The sequence below is a fragment of the Lycorma delicatula genome, chromosome 8, assembly GCF_047948215.1.
Source record: "Lycorma delicatula isolate Av1 chromosome 8, ASM4794821v1, whole genome shotgun sequence".
Taxonomy (NCBI): Eukaryota; Metazoa; Arthropoda; class Insecta; order Hemiptera; family Fulgoridae; genus Lycorma; species Lycorma delicatula.
Genome location: NC_134462.1, coordinates 95672688 through 95686009, shown reverse-complemented (window position 1 = coordinate 95686009; position 13322 = coordinate 95672688). Strand labels below are relative to the sequence as shown.

At 36.9% G+C, this 13322-nt stretch overlaps 1 protein-coding gene across 2 annotated transcripts in view; it reads right to left on the bottom strand.

Annotated features, from left to right (window-relative positions):
• Nucleotides 1-853: 853 nt before the first annotated feature.
• Nucleotides 854-13322, bottom strand: part of LOC142329210 (transcription initiation factor TFIID subunit 4-like) — a 101419-nt gene continuing 88950 nt past the window's right edge. Inside the window, exon 13 of one of the 2 annotated variants that reach the window (XM_075373612.1) lies at nt 854-1182. The gene's annotated coding sequence lies outside the window, so the exon portion shown is untranslated. The remainder of the gene's footprint in view (nt 1183-13322) is intronic. The other variant, XM_075373610.1, reaches the window with a different exon arrangement.

The window sequence follows — 13322 nt, the reverse complement described above, 5'->3', positions numbered from 1 at the left end:
GCTCCTTCCTAAGTGTTGCAGATTTCTATGCCATAATCTACTCATAAAACATGTAGATGAATTCTATCTTCTGATTAAACAATCTAATAATATAAAACTGAATTTTTATCTTTATAATACATAGAAAACACTTTTTTTCATTATTTATATTTCTATATCATACAGCTAATATTATACAATTAGCTAATTATATTGGTTTGTAAAAAAAAACAATATATAGTTGTTTTTTTTTATTTTAAATTAAAAGTGGATGTAATTAACATTATCGTAAAGAAAAATTTCCACTCAACAAGTCCTGCCCATTTAGGAACAATATGTGTTATAAAAAAATTAAAGTCAAAAAGATATATGACAAATTTTATAAAAGAATTAGTTTTTAATTCTAAATTTTCTGTTTTGGTAAGGCTTTTTTTTTACATAAAATACACACAATCGTTAGTATATTTTAAAAATTTGAAAAGTTGACAACTTATGTAAACTGAAAAAATAAAACTTTTTCAATAATAAATTTCTATACTACACATTAACTCTGATAAAAAATATAATTTTCCAATTAAAATTATAAAAAAATATTACAACTTCATTTATTTATTAAAAACTATATATTTAATAGAAAAAAAATAATGATAATAGAAAATATCGAACATGTAACTTCTTTGTTTATAGTAATAAAAAGAAAAATTAAAAATAAGTATAATATATTATTTAAATAAAAAAAAAAATAATAATATTCAGAACAATGATATTATTTAAATAATAAATTAATAGAACAGAATTTCCTACAACAAAATTAATAATAATATAAATTAATTCATCATCTAGATAATCAGGTAACAAAATTTATTTACAATAATGTTATAAATATTATAAATAATAATAACATTTTCATAGTAAGTCAATAATAATTATTATTATCACTAGATAAATATAATAAATTATAATGATAAAGTTTCAGTTTTTCACCTCTTCCAGGAGTTATTTATTTTCAATTTTAGTTGTACTTTTTATCATACAATATTTATTTAATAGATAACATTTTTTTTTGTTACAATAATGTAACAATGCAGCGACTGATTTTCAGTTCTGGCTTAGTAGGTAGTGGTGATACTTGATGGTATGGAGGTGCTCTTTCAATTCTTCTTACTTCTCGATGGTGATGGCAGCTGCAGCAGCAGGCTGCAGCTATATTAACAAACAAATAAAATTAATAAATAAAAAAAATTATAGAACCAATACAAATTAACAGAATTTTAAAAACTTGCATTATTTTATCAAAACTGAATTTAAATATAAACGTGATGAGGCAACACAGCCAAGAAAATATGGGAGTTGTGCAATTAGCAATACACCAGATTGAATTTCTCTATTATTGAAGAATGTATGTATGGTTTTCTGGGAATACATATGGAACAAATGTCCGTCTTACCGGCAATGATTTTACACAAGTTAAAAATGATAACCGGTCAGGGCTAGATTTAACTGGCAACCTGATGACTAAAGTTCCAATGATTTATCACTGAGGTATTGTAAAATGTTCTGAAGTAAAATATAATTAATGGTTTTTTACCATATATTTTTATCATTTCAACACCTATGGTAAAACATTCCTACAGTAGTTTAATAATATTACAACTTTTCAGTTAAATTTTTTTCATATGTATGACTCAACAAATTAAAACAATCAGTCGTCATTATTACATTAATGAACAATAAAATTATTACAAATCTGAAAGATAATGGTCTAGTTTTAGCAGCCAATTTTTATCATAAAAATACAAGTACTTATTTTTAAGATTCACACCTCAAATGTTGAATTATAATGAATTCTGAAAATGAAATAGCAATTCTATTTCTTTTATGAATGAAAAAGAACATAAAAAAGATACAAGACCTTTATTCAATACTGTTCAATAGTCTTGAGATGCTATGTTATTTTATGTTTGGTTGAATTACTAAATTACTTCAACATGACCCTATACTAGACGGTACATATAAAGCATCAATGAAATGATTCAGTACACAAACCATATACAGATTCATTTCATTGAGAAAATTAGCTATTACTTTAAATAATTTTTAATTTATCAAAAAATAAAACTTTTTGTAATTAGCAATAAACAATTTTCAAATTAAATCCTCAAATTTGTATCTTCATTGGTTAACAATAAAAAATACCCAAATACAACTCGTACCATGCTTTATCAAAATTAATTCTAATGTACTATTATTATATCTCTAGTTTTTATTAAAAAAAAAAAAAGAATCCAATCAAATTGAACCGTCCAAGATCCTAATTAGTTACACTAAATGACACTTTACTGTAGTAGCTGGAAATTTTAACAAAGAAGAAAATGGCTAATATTACAGAAAATAACAGTACACATGCTGAACATCATATAATTAACCTTTTGTCCAATATGATTATTCATACTCAATAGATCTGTGCCAATACTGACATGAATGAGGAATTCTTCTTCACAGCCATACATTCACCAATTTCTGAAAGAATTTTCTTTCACAATTTTCCCCTCACTATCTCACAATATATGGCCGTGGTCTGAAAAGTCCACACAAAAATAAAAACCACTTAATTTTTTGAGATAAACCTTTTTTATTTCTCAATGTAGATTCCTTTTAAGATTAAACATTTTATCCAATGCTGCTACAATTTGTTGATCCTTTCCATATAATAGGGCAGCTCCAACTTTGCAAAACTAGCATTTGTTCCTACAATCACTTTCTTATTTGAATAAAATCTCCTTCCTGTCAGCCATTTTTTCATGTTGCGGAACAAACAGAAGTCTAAAGGAGCCAAATCTGGAGAATAGGGGGCATGCAGAACTAATTTACATTAAACTCTATCAATTTTATAGCCACAACTGCAGAGAATTAAGCAGATACATTATCATGATGGAAAATGACTTTTTTGTGGGCCACTTTAGTATCCCAATTTTCAAACAGTTCAATAATAATGCATAGTATTTGCCTGTAATCACTGAACCTTTTTCTAAATAGTAGATAAAGATTACCCCTAGCAAATGCTAAAAGGCAGTTGCCATAATCTTCTCGGCCAAAGGAACAGCCTTCGCCTTCTTAGTGCAGACTCCCTGCCAATCCAAACAACCCATTGTTTGGATTGTTTCTTGATCTCAGGCGTGTAGTGGTGATCATCCTTCGTTTACAAAGATGAAATGATGCTTAAAATCCTGTGGATTTTGCTGAAAGAGCTTGAAACTGCTCATGGAATATCTCACGATTTCCTTTTGGTCAACTGGGAGTAATTGCAGCACCCATCTTGTTGATAGCTGGGGTATTCCATTTTAATTCAACAAATGATCAGTGCATCACTATTTTTGATTTTGATGGTATGTGGTATATGGTAACTACCCCCCCTGAGGTAGGCAAAAAAAAATTTTTTATATTTTTAAAAAATGTTTCCTTGAGAAATTCTAACTCACCAACAGGTAAAAACAGCCATTTTCGACACTTTTTCCATGAGCTGTAGCATTCTTATTCTGCATCATAGAGAGGATCAAAAGCAGCTTTTTGGAAAGAGTAAAGATGGAACTTCATCTTACTGTACTCAAAATTCATTTTGTTCCATAACCAAATCTTGTAATGTTTACTGAAGTTACATTTACAAATTGTTTTTCAAATTTTGGGCCCAAAATAAATAATGACGGGCTAAAGATAACAGGCCTGTTTTTTACCTTTCAACTATTAGGTATTAGTAGTACTTATAAAAATAAATTGGACTGTTACCGAGTGTCCTTCATTAAAAAACATAGCCACCAATCGTACAATTTTGAAAATGTCTCATTTTTGGGGCCAAAAGACCACATGCGGGACAGGTGGTAAAAATCTGAAATGTTTACAGCAGTAAATACTTTTTATGTACTTCAAAATCATATAAAATTTATTTTGTTATTGAAAGGGGTTGAGAGTAATGAAGCCAACAAAACCACTAAAAATACCCTTCCTTCTTAATCATAAACAACGTATCCAAAAATACTGATGTTATGTATTTTGTTCAGAATATAAAAATTACAACTAAACTCATTAGAATGAATAAATTGATAATTAATAATTAGTCAACTACAGAATGATAAATAATAATTACAAAATGATAAATAATTCAAATATATTAACAAGTTCAATTCACTTTTACCTTGTTTTACTCCTGCTAATGGAAGTTATGAATAAATCTTGCACTTTTTGATATAAACTTAACTAACATAACACAGTGCTCCTGCCATTTTTTTATTGAATAGAACTGATAACTCATTCAGCTTTGGTGTAATGTTGTGTCCTCTTCCAGCAGCTGATAGAAAAATCTCTGAAGGTGTGAGAATCTTTAAAATATTTTCCAGTTGAACCCATGTTTGATTATCCCTCAATGATTTCTAGAATGATTGTTGACTGTCCTTTGACGGCTTTAGTTACAGTCCTTTTTACAGTTCTACCAATACCTTCACATGGTCCTTTTCCATTGTATGAGACAAAACAAATGTCATTCAGCTGCAATTTCAAAATCTTCTTGATGGTAGCACAAATTTATGACATTTTTTTGTTTCTATTCTGGGCTGAGAAGCTATCAGAAAAATAAAAATAAAAAAATTGTTTAACTTGTGGTGACAGTGTTTTTACATTATTTATAACTTGCTTTTGGAAGCAGGAGAACGATATTGTGCTTCAAGTACTCACTAATTACACAGTAGCTTTGGCTTTATAATTTTCCTTCTTTTTTAAAATATATGAGAAGCGGATGTACTGTGGCACAATTTTTTGACCAGTGATATGACTGAATTTCATCCTGTACCACAAAATGAAAATCTTGAGAAGACTCCCATTATAATATATTCACCCTCCTCCAAGTTTTACTTTTTAATGTTGAGGAAATTAGCTTGTTTCTTTGCAACAAAACGATGCATTTTGAGATTATTTAAATTTTCAGTAAGTTTATATAAGTACTCTTGAAATAGAAAAATTTGAGTAGTTAGTTCACAACAGTCAACAGAAACACACTGTTTCAAGATAATTTCAGAATCAAAATCATCCCAGCTCTCTTACAGTAATCTGAGCTCTTCAGTAGTGCCTGGACATTTTTCACACTGTGGCAGCATGCACAATTCATTTTCTATATCACATAACACAGTTGAAAGTAGAATTTTATAATAAAATTTCATGTTTAGAGCAGAAAAAATGAATTTTAAATTTTGGTGGATCACACACACACACACACACACACACACACACACACACACACACACACACACACACACACACACACACACACACACACACACACACACACACACACACACACACACACACACACACACACACACACACACACACACACACACACACACACACACACACACACACACACACACACACACACACACACACACACACACACACACACACACACACACACACACACACACACACACACACACACACACACACACACACACACACACACACACACACAGTGAGAACCTGACCCACCAGCCACAACACAAAATTTAGGTCTTAAATCAGCAAATTTTGAAAAACCAATTTTTGAATTATGTTTTTCTTTAAAGGCTGTGTGCAATTCCTGTAGCAGAGGAGAAACTGCTAACAGGCGCGTCTCCACGTGTGGATTGGAGAAGCCCTCCCTGCCCCTTAGGGGGCATAGGGTTGGGGTGAAATAAAATAGCTCCCGTGTACAAAACTCCCCAACAATGGGTTGGTCATAACATATGACCTGCTAAGAAGAAGATTGTTCGCTGTTATAACACACTGGGAGTGTTCGTGACTGTGTCGATGTCTGTTGTCGATGCAAGTTTATGACTGATGTGAGCTTGCTCTGCCGACGTGTAAGTTATAGCAGTAGATCTGGAGCCAGCCACTTCGGGCCTTGATCAGGAAGTACGCAGTGAGTGTTAGAGATCGGAATCTTCACCGCACCGAGTGAGTCCAGTCCGTCCATGAATTCCGGGACTGGCTAAGTGTCGACTGGGCCTCAGGGAACTGGGGTAGGAGTATTATCTCCGAGGGTACACCCGTTCCTAGTTATGACAACCCGCTCCTCTCCGTACGATGCGCTGGTAAAACTAAAACTAAAGTATGCAGAATTTCGAAAACAGACAAAAATTAGATGATGCTGGTTTGCACAGCAAAGTAGACCCCATGGCTTTGCTGTCAGGAAATGTTACAGGGAGTACAACAACCGTGTCAATGGAAGTGGAAGGAGAGTCGGGTGACGCTCATCCAGTGGGTGAAAAACCCATCGCACCCGCCGTTATTCCAAGAGGGAGAATCAATTCACTACCGACCGTCACTGGCCAACAGTCGCCGATGGAGCGGCTCGGTGGCAAAATCGAGAAGCTTGTTGATTTCATTGAAGACAAGAAGAACGTGCATCATGAAATCAGAAAACTGGTTAAGTCCATTGCTACGGCATATAAGTTAGCCAGCAAAGCACCGCAGATGATGGTTTCAACTACCCAAACATCTCCGCGTGCCATGCCAGAGCAAAAATGCCAAAGCAGTGACGTGACCCAGTTGACAAAGATAACCGGAGCCGAAGCTAATGGAGGATTAGTTTCGGAAGACAACGGAAAGAGTCTTACTGCGTCTGGGAAGAGGAAAGAAAGAACTTCTCCAGACACTGATAATAAAGTCAAGAAAAGGAAGGACTTAAAACCCAGCCCGCTGCAGAAAACGACAGTCCAGAACACCGAAAAGAAACGAGAAAATGCTTGGCAGGCAGTCTTGTCTAAAAAGGAAAAGAGGAAGCAAGCCAAAGAACGGTTACCAAAAGAACCGGCGCACAAATCTCGGCCGGAGCCTAAGCGGAAAAAACCGCGAAAATTCACCAGGCCGGACGCCTTGATTATCCGACCTGTTGAGAAGGCGAAATATGCTGAGATACTGCGTCGGATTAAAAATGATGTTCCACAAGAGCAGGCCTGGGACGTAGTTGACAAGGTCCAAAAGACGAATGATGGAAACAAGCTCATTACGCTCTCCAGGAAGAGCACAGACAAAGGACAAGCTCTAATGAAGACAATAAGGAGCATCCTGAAAGAAGAAGCCGACGTCATCTGTAAAGGTCCAGAGGAACAGCTCGAAATCCGGGACACTGACGACGAAACAACCAAGAACGATGTCCAGAAGGCCTTACAAGAGGCAGCTGGCGATGACTACGAAATACCTGGAGAGGTCATTAAAATTCTTCCGGCCTACAGAGGCACACAGACTGCTTTGGTACGATTACCAGCAGCAACAGTGCAGAAGATACTCGGAGTGAGAGGCAAGATACGAATTGGCTGGGTGAATTGCCGTATCAGAACAGTGAAGACTCCACTACGATGCTATAAGTGCTGGCACTTTGGACACACTACTGTTCAATGTAAAAGCGAGGTCAACCGATCTGGGCTTTGCATCAAATGTGGGCAAACAGGTCATCAAGCTGCTCAATGCCCAAATAAGGTGAAATGTGTTTTATGTGCGGAAAAACCTGGTTCTCAGGATACTGCTCACCGGTCTGGCGCTAGTCGGTGCCCGGTCTTCCAGGAAGCACTCCAGAAGCTGACAAATAAACGAACATGAAGATACTGCAGCTTAACATTAATCACTGTGAAGCTGCGCATGATTTGCTCATGTAGACAGTACGAGAATTGAAGGTTGATCTTGTGTTTCTATCGGAGCCATATAAACATCTCACCGGGCAACCATGGGAGACAGACATCACCGCTAAAGCTGTCATTTGGTCCTGTGGTAAACTCTCCTTCCAGAATGTAGACAGCAATGGCAGCGCCGGCTTCGTAGCAGCATCAATAGATGGCATCCGCTTCTACAGCTGCTACGCACCACCTAGCCTCTCCATTGCTGAATTTACTGACTTCTTGGATCGCCTGACCGAAGACGCGAAGCAACATCATCCAGTGGCGATAGCCGGGGACTTCAACGCCTGGGCAGTCGACTGGGGTAGTAGGCAGACTAATGCACGAGGAAGAGAACTACTAGAAGCTTTTTCTACACTTGATGTAGTCTTGCTCAACAGTGGTGACAGGCCGACCTACACCAAAGGTGACGCAAGCTCGATTGTGGACCTCACTTTTGTCAGTGCCAGCCTTGCTAAAGGTAACTCCAACTGGAAGGTACTAGACATCTACACTGCCAGTGACCATCATGCTATACTCTGGGAAACGTCTAACGACCAGAAACTCAGAGGGCCTAACAAGCCATCTAACATCGTTGGTTGGAAGGTGAAATCCCTAGACCCGGAAGTATTGATAACAGCTCTCGATAGTGATCCGATAGAGACTGGATGTGCAGAAGAACATACTAAGGCCCTGATGATGCGAGTAACACAAGCTTGTGATGCCAGTATGCCTCGCAAACGTGTTATCAATTCAAGACCTGCGGTACACTGGTGGAACGATCACATCAGCAACCTTCGTAAAGAGTGTCATAGGAAAAGAAGATTATCTCAGCGTGGCTATCAACGACCCAACTCTGCAGTGCTGATTGCAGAGTATAAAAAAGCTCGTCGTGAGCTCAATAAGGCCATAAAAGAGAGCAAAGGAAGATGCTGGAAAGAGCTCATATACGAGGTGGACAAAGACGTGTGGGGCAGGCCTTATAAAGTGGTCATGACCCACCTGAAGAAACAACAAATGCCGTCACCTACGTGTCCTCAGCTCCTTCAGAAAATCGTCACTGCGCTGTTTCCACAGCAACACAGTCTCGATTATCAGTTAACGCCAGGCGAACTAGACGACATTCCACCTGTCACTGAAGAAGAGTTGCTGAAGGCCTGTAATCGTGTAGGAAATAATAAAGCGCCGGGATTGGACGGAATCCCGAATATAGCCTTGAAAACCATCATAAAGGCACCACTAGCATTATTTCTAGACGCGTACAACGCATGCCTCAAGGAGGGGACTTTTCCTCGTAAGTGGAAACAGCAACGGTTAGTACTGTTACCTAAAGGGAAGAAACCGCCAGAAGAACCGTCATCTTACAGACCACTCTGCATGCTAGATACGGCGGGTAAGATATTTGAGCGTATCATCCATCAGCGAATAGATGCAGTGGTTGACCCACTCCTGGCAGATAACCAGTATGGATTCCGGAAAGGACGATCAACCCTGGATGCGATCAACCTGGTTGTCAATACGGCCAAGGAGGCGATCGCAGGAACTAGATGGAAGGGTGGAACGAAGAAGTACTGCGTGGTTGCTGCCTTAGACATCAGAAATGCTTTCAATTCCGCTAATTGGGACTGCATCATCCAAGCTCTCGACGAGAAAAACGTGCCAGTATATCTTCGCAGACTAGTGATTAGCTATTTTACAGATAGAGTGCTGAAGTACGATACAAAGAATGGTCCGAAAGAGTATGATATAACCGGTGGTGTGCCACAGGGCTCTGTTCTCGGTCCACTTTTGTGGAATATCATGTATGACGGGCTCCTGAGATTGAAGTTTCCAAGATGTGTCAAACTGGTAGCGTATGCGGATGATGTTGCCGCAGTGATCGTCGCCAAGCACCTCGACAAGATTCAACAGCTGTTTGACATTACTTTTGAGAAGATCAACCAGTGGATGGATACAGTTAACCTTCAACTGGCCAAGCAGAAGACCGAAGCAGTGCTTATTACCAGCCGAAAAAAAGTTGAAACAATTAAGCTAAAAGTCGGTGACCAAGAAATTACATCACAACCTCATATACGATATCTGGAGTGATGCTTGATGCCCGACTCAACTTCAAGCAGCAAGTAGAACACGTCTGTACGAAAGCGTCAGTAGTGAGAGCTAGTCTCGCACGATTGATGCCGAACGTCGGAGGCCCAAAGCAGAGCAGAAGGCTACTATTGTCATCAGTAGTAACATCGGTGCTCACTTACGGAATATCTATTTGGGCTGACGCACTAGAGACGCAAGATTCGTGGAGAAAGGCGGGACCGATATATCGTATGAGTGCATTACGAGTCGCAAGCGCTTTCCGCACAGTGTCTGAGGAAGCAGTTTGTGTCATTTCCGGAACTCTGCCTCTTAGAGTTCTAGCTGAAGAACGACGCAACCTTTACCATCGGAAGACGTCAACCTTACTGAGTGCTGAAGAACTCAAGACAGAAGAGCGACAGAAAAGCATCGCACGTTGGCAGCTACAGTGGGATGTTGCCGTGAAAGGCAGGTGGACACACCGTCTCATACCACGGATTGACTTTTGGCTGAATCGTAATCACGGTGAGGTCAACTACTATCTAACGCAGATGTTATCAGGACATGGCTGCTTTCGAGAATACTTACACCGCTTCAAGCACGATAATTCTCCAGAGTGCCCGTCCTGCCCAGGAGTCAATGAAGATGCAGAGCATGTTTTCTTTGTGTGCCCACGATTTTATCCACAGCGTGATCAACTCGAAAACATCTTACATCAAAGTATCCAACCTGAGACACTAATAGAAGCAATGTTGTCGTCAAAACCCGCATGGAACGCAATAAGCACGTTTGCAACAGACGTCCTTACAGACCTGCGTTCCATCGAAAGAAAAAGAGCAAAGGACCACAACATCTAGAAGAAAGAAGTAATAACATCTTAGCTACCAGAAGGAAGAGCAGTAGCTAAATCCTCCCCCCCCCCCCGCGAAGTAATGCCTAACGGCGGATACCGTGGGGGATCAGAGCTCAGAGGATAGCGGAGGTTTTAGTCGGTATTAGCATTAACAAGTCACCTTTAAGTTAATGTTTGAGTCCAACCAGGCAAAACATCTAAGCCAGAGATTCATAAAGGAATTTCCTTCGCTATATAAAAAAAAAAAACACACACACACACACAGAGTGAGTACCTGACCCACCAGCCATAACACAAAATTTAGGTCTTAAATCAGCAAATTTTGAAAAACCAATTTTTGAATTATGTTTTTCTTTTAAATGCTGTGTGCAATTCTTTTAAGTTACATAAGATAACCTTTTTGAATATTAATTTTCTTCCAGTCAGTTTGTCTTACAGAGACACAATCCTTCCTGCCTGGCATCATTCGGCTGTCCTCATCATTCTGGTAAAAATCTTGGACACATTTAATAACATTTTCAACAATTATGTGAATGGATTTCTTCTTTTTGCCGATTTGTGGCAAAATTCCACTTGTTTTAACTAATTGTTTGGATTGATAGGATAAATATTGACTAACACACTAAACTCATTTTTAATTTTTTGAATGCTCCAGCTGCTTGGTAATAAACTTAAAATATTAATTTTTTAAAGGGTTGATGTAACTGTTTCCATTTTATACTTGATTTTAATGATTAATTCTTCATATTCCCTACCTAAATCAGCATAATTTTGTGGTACTAAACTGGTTTCTTCTAAGAAACCAGTTTAGTTTTCTTTTAAGAAATATTTAAATCAAATGAATAGTTTAATTTACTGGTAACTGACTCTGCTATTTTTGTAACTTAATAAAGTCGTTGAATTAAATAATTAATTGGTTCCAGAGGTTTTCGCATAAGACAAAAAATCGCGCAAGTAAGGAAAGCACAAAATTTAGCATTTTTGGCAAAAAATATGTTTTAGTTTCAAAGGATAGGTGAAAGTAAAATAGATCTATACATATAAATTCAAGAAAATATTATTTATTGCACATAACACAATCTACATACAAATATATTTATGGACAAACTATTTCAAATATTGGTCCAGTGTTAATTGTCTTTTAGTCATTTTCTCTTCTTCAAAAATTAAAGTGTAGCATGCAATATCATTATTCACTGCTTTTGTAACTTTCGCAGATCATTCAGAATCAGGGTCTTGAGCTTCAAGACCAGCTAATCCATCCCAGATCACATTTAAATATTCACCCATCTTCACAGTTTAAAATTGCTTGGGTTGTTCAATTAATTCCTTTTCTTCTGAAAAGGAATCTTCATTTCACCCATCCTCAAGTTCCATCAATACATCATTGCTCATTTTCGCTAAATTACTGTTAATCAAACTAATGAAATCCTCTTCCTCTAGATTTAGATTTAGTTCTTTGGTCATTTCAACAAGATCTTGAATAACTACACCAACTTCTTCAGTTGGTGTACTACTCTCCTCAACCAATTGGAGATGAGCTTATTCCATTATTAATAGTAAATATTGCAACTTCACTCCAGGCATCACCAATATTTTGAACAGCTTTATAAATGTTGTACGCTTTCCAAAATTGGGTTAATGATTTTCCGTTCTGTCTATCAACAGCTCTAACTGCTTGCCTAAATGTATTTCGTAGGTAATACGTTTTAAATGTATGTATTACACCTTGATCCACTGGTTGAATAATAGATGTTGTATTCGAAGGAAGAAATATTATTTTTATATTTTCATTATCACAAGGCGGATATCCCAGTAGTACATTTTCAACAGCAAAATCTAAAATGGTAGATGATTATTTTCAAAGCAATATTTTTTTATTTCTTGAAAAAAATTATGAAAAAACCAGTCCTCAAAAATTTCTCGAGTCATCCATGCTCTTCAGTTAGATTTCCAAATGACAGGTCACAATGTTTTAGTAACATTCTTTAGAGCTCTTGGGGTTTCGCTGTGGTATATTAGAAATGGTTAAATTTTGCAATCTCCAGAAGCATTTCCACCAAGTAAAAAGTGTTAACTTATCTTTAAAGACCTTAAACCCCAGCAAAGAGTTTTCTTGTTGGAATATGTGTGACCGATCCAGCATTTTTTTCCAATATATTACATTTTCAAAACCTGCCGATTTGGCAGCCATTATTTTTTATGAAGGGCACTTGGTAACAGTCTAATTTTTTTTTATAAGTACTACTAGTACCTAAGAGTTAAAAGGTAAAAAGCAGGCCTGTTACCCTAAGCCATTCATTGTTTATTTTGGGGTTATTTTTAATTAAAATGGAATACAACTCCAGCTTTTTCATGTTCATATTGATGCAAAATATTATGCACCTGTTCAGTCGAGATGCCAACAACCCTATCATGAATTTTATCAATTATGTTTGGAGTAGTAAACTCAATGAGGTATTACTTGTGTATGTGTCAACATTCGGCATCACTTGTGCTCATATAACTACACTGAAAATTTTGAAACAACTTATTATATTATACCATATTCACTGGCATATTCACCACAATATTTATAAAGTTTTTTTTTAGTTTCCTGAGGAGATTTGCCCTTCATAAAGTAATCTATAAAGAAATCACTTGACTTTCTCGATTCAAACAAAAGCCAAACACAGAGAAATTAACTGATCAGGTTGAAACTTGGTGTGCATTCTTCCAAAAGATACTACTAACTGAAAATAACC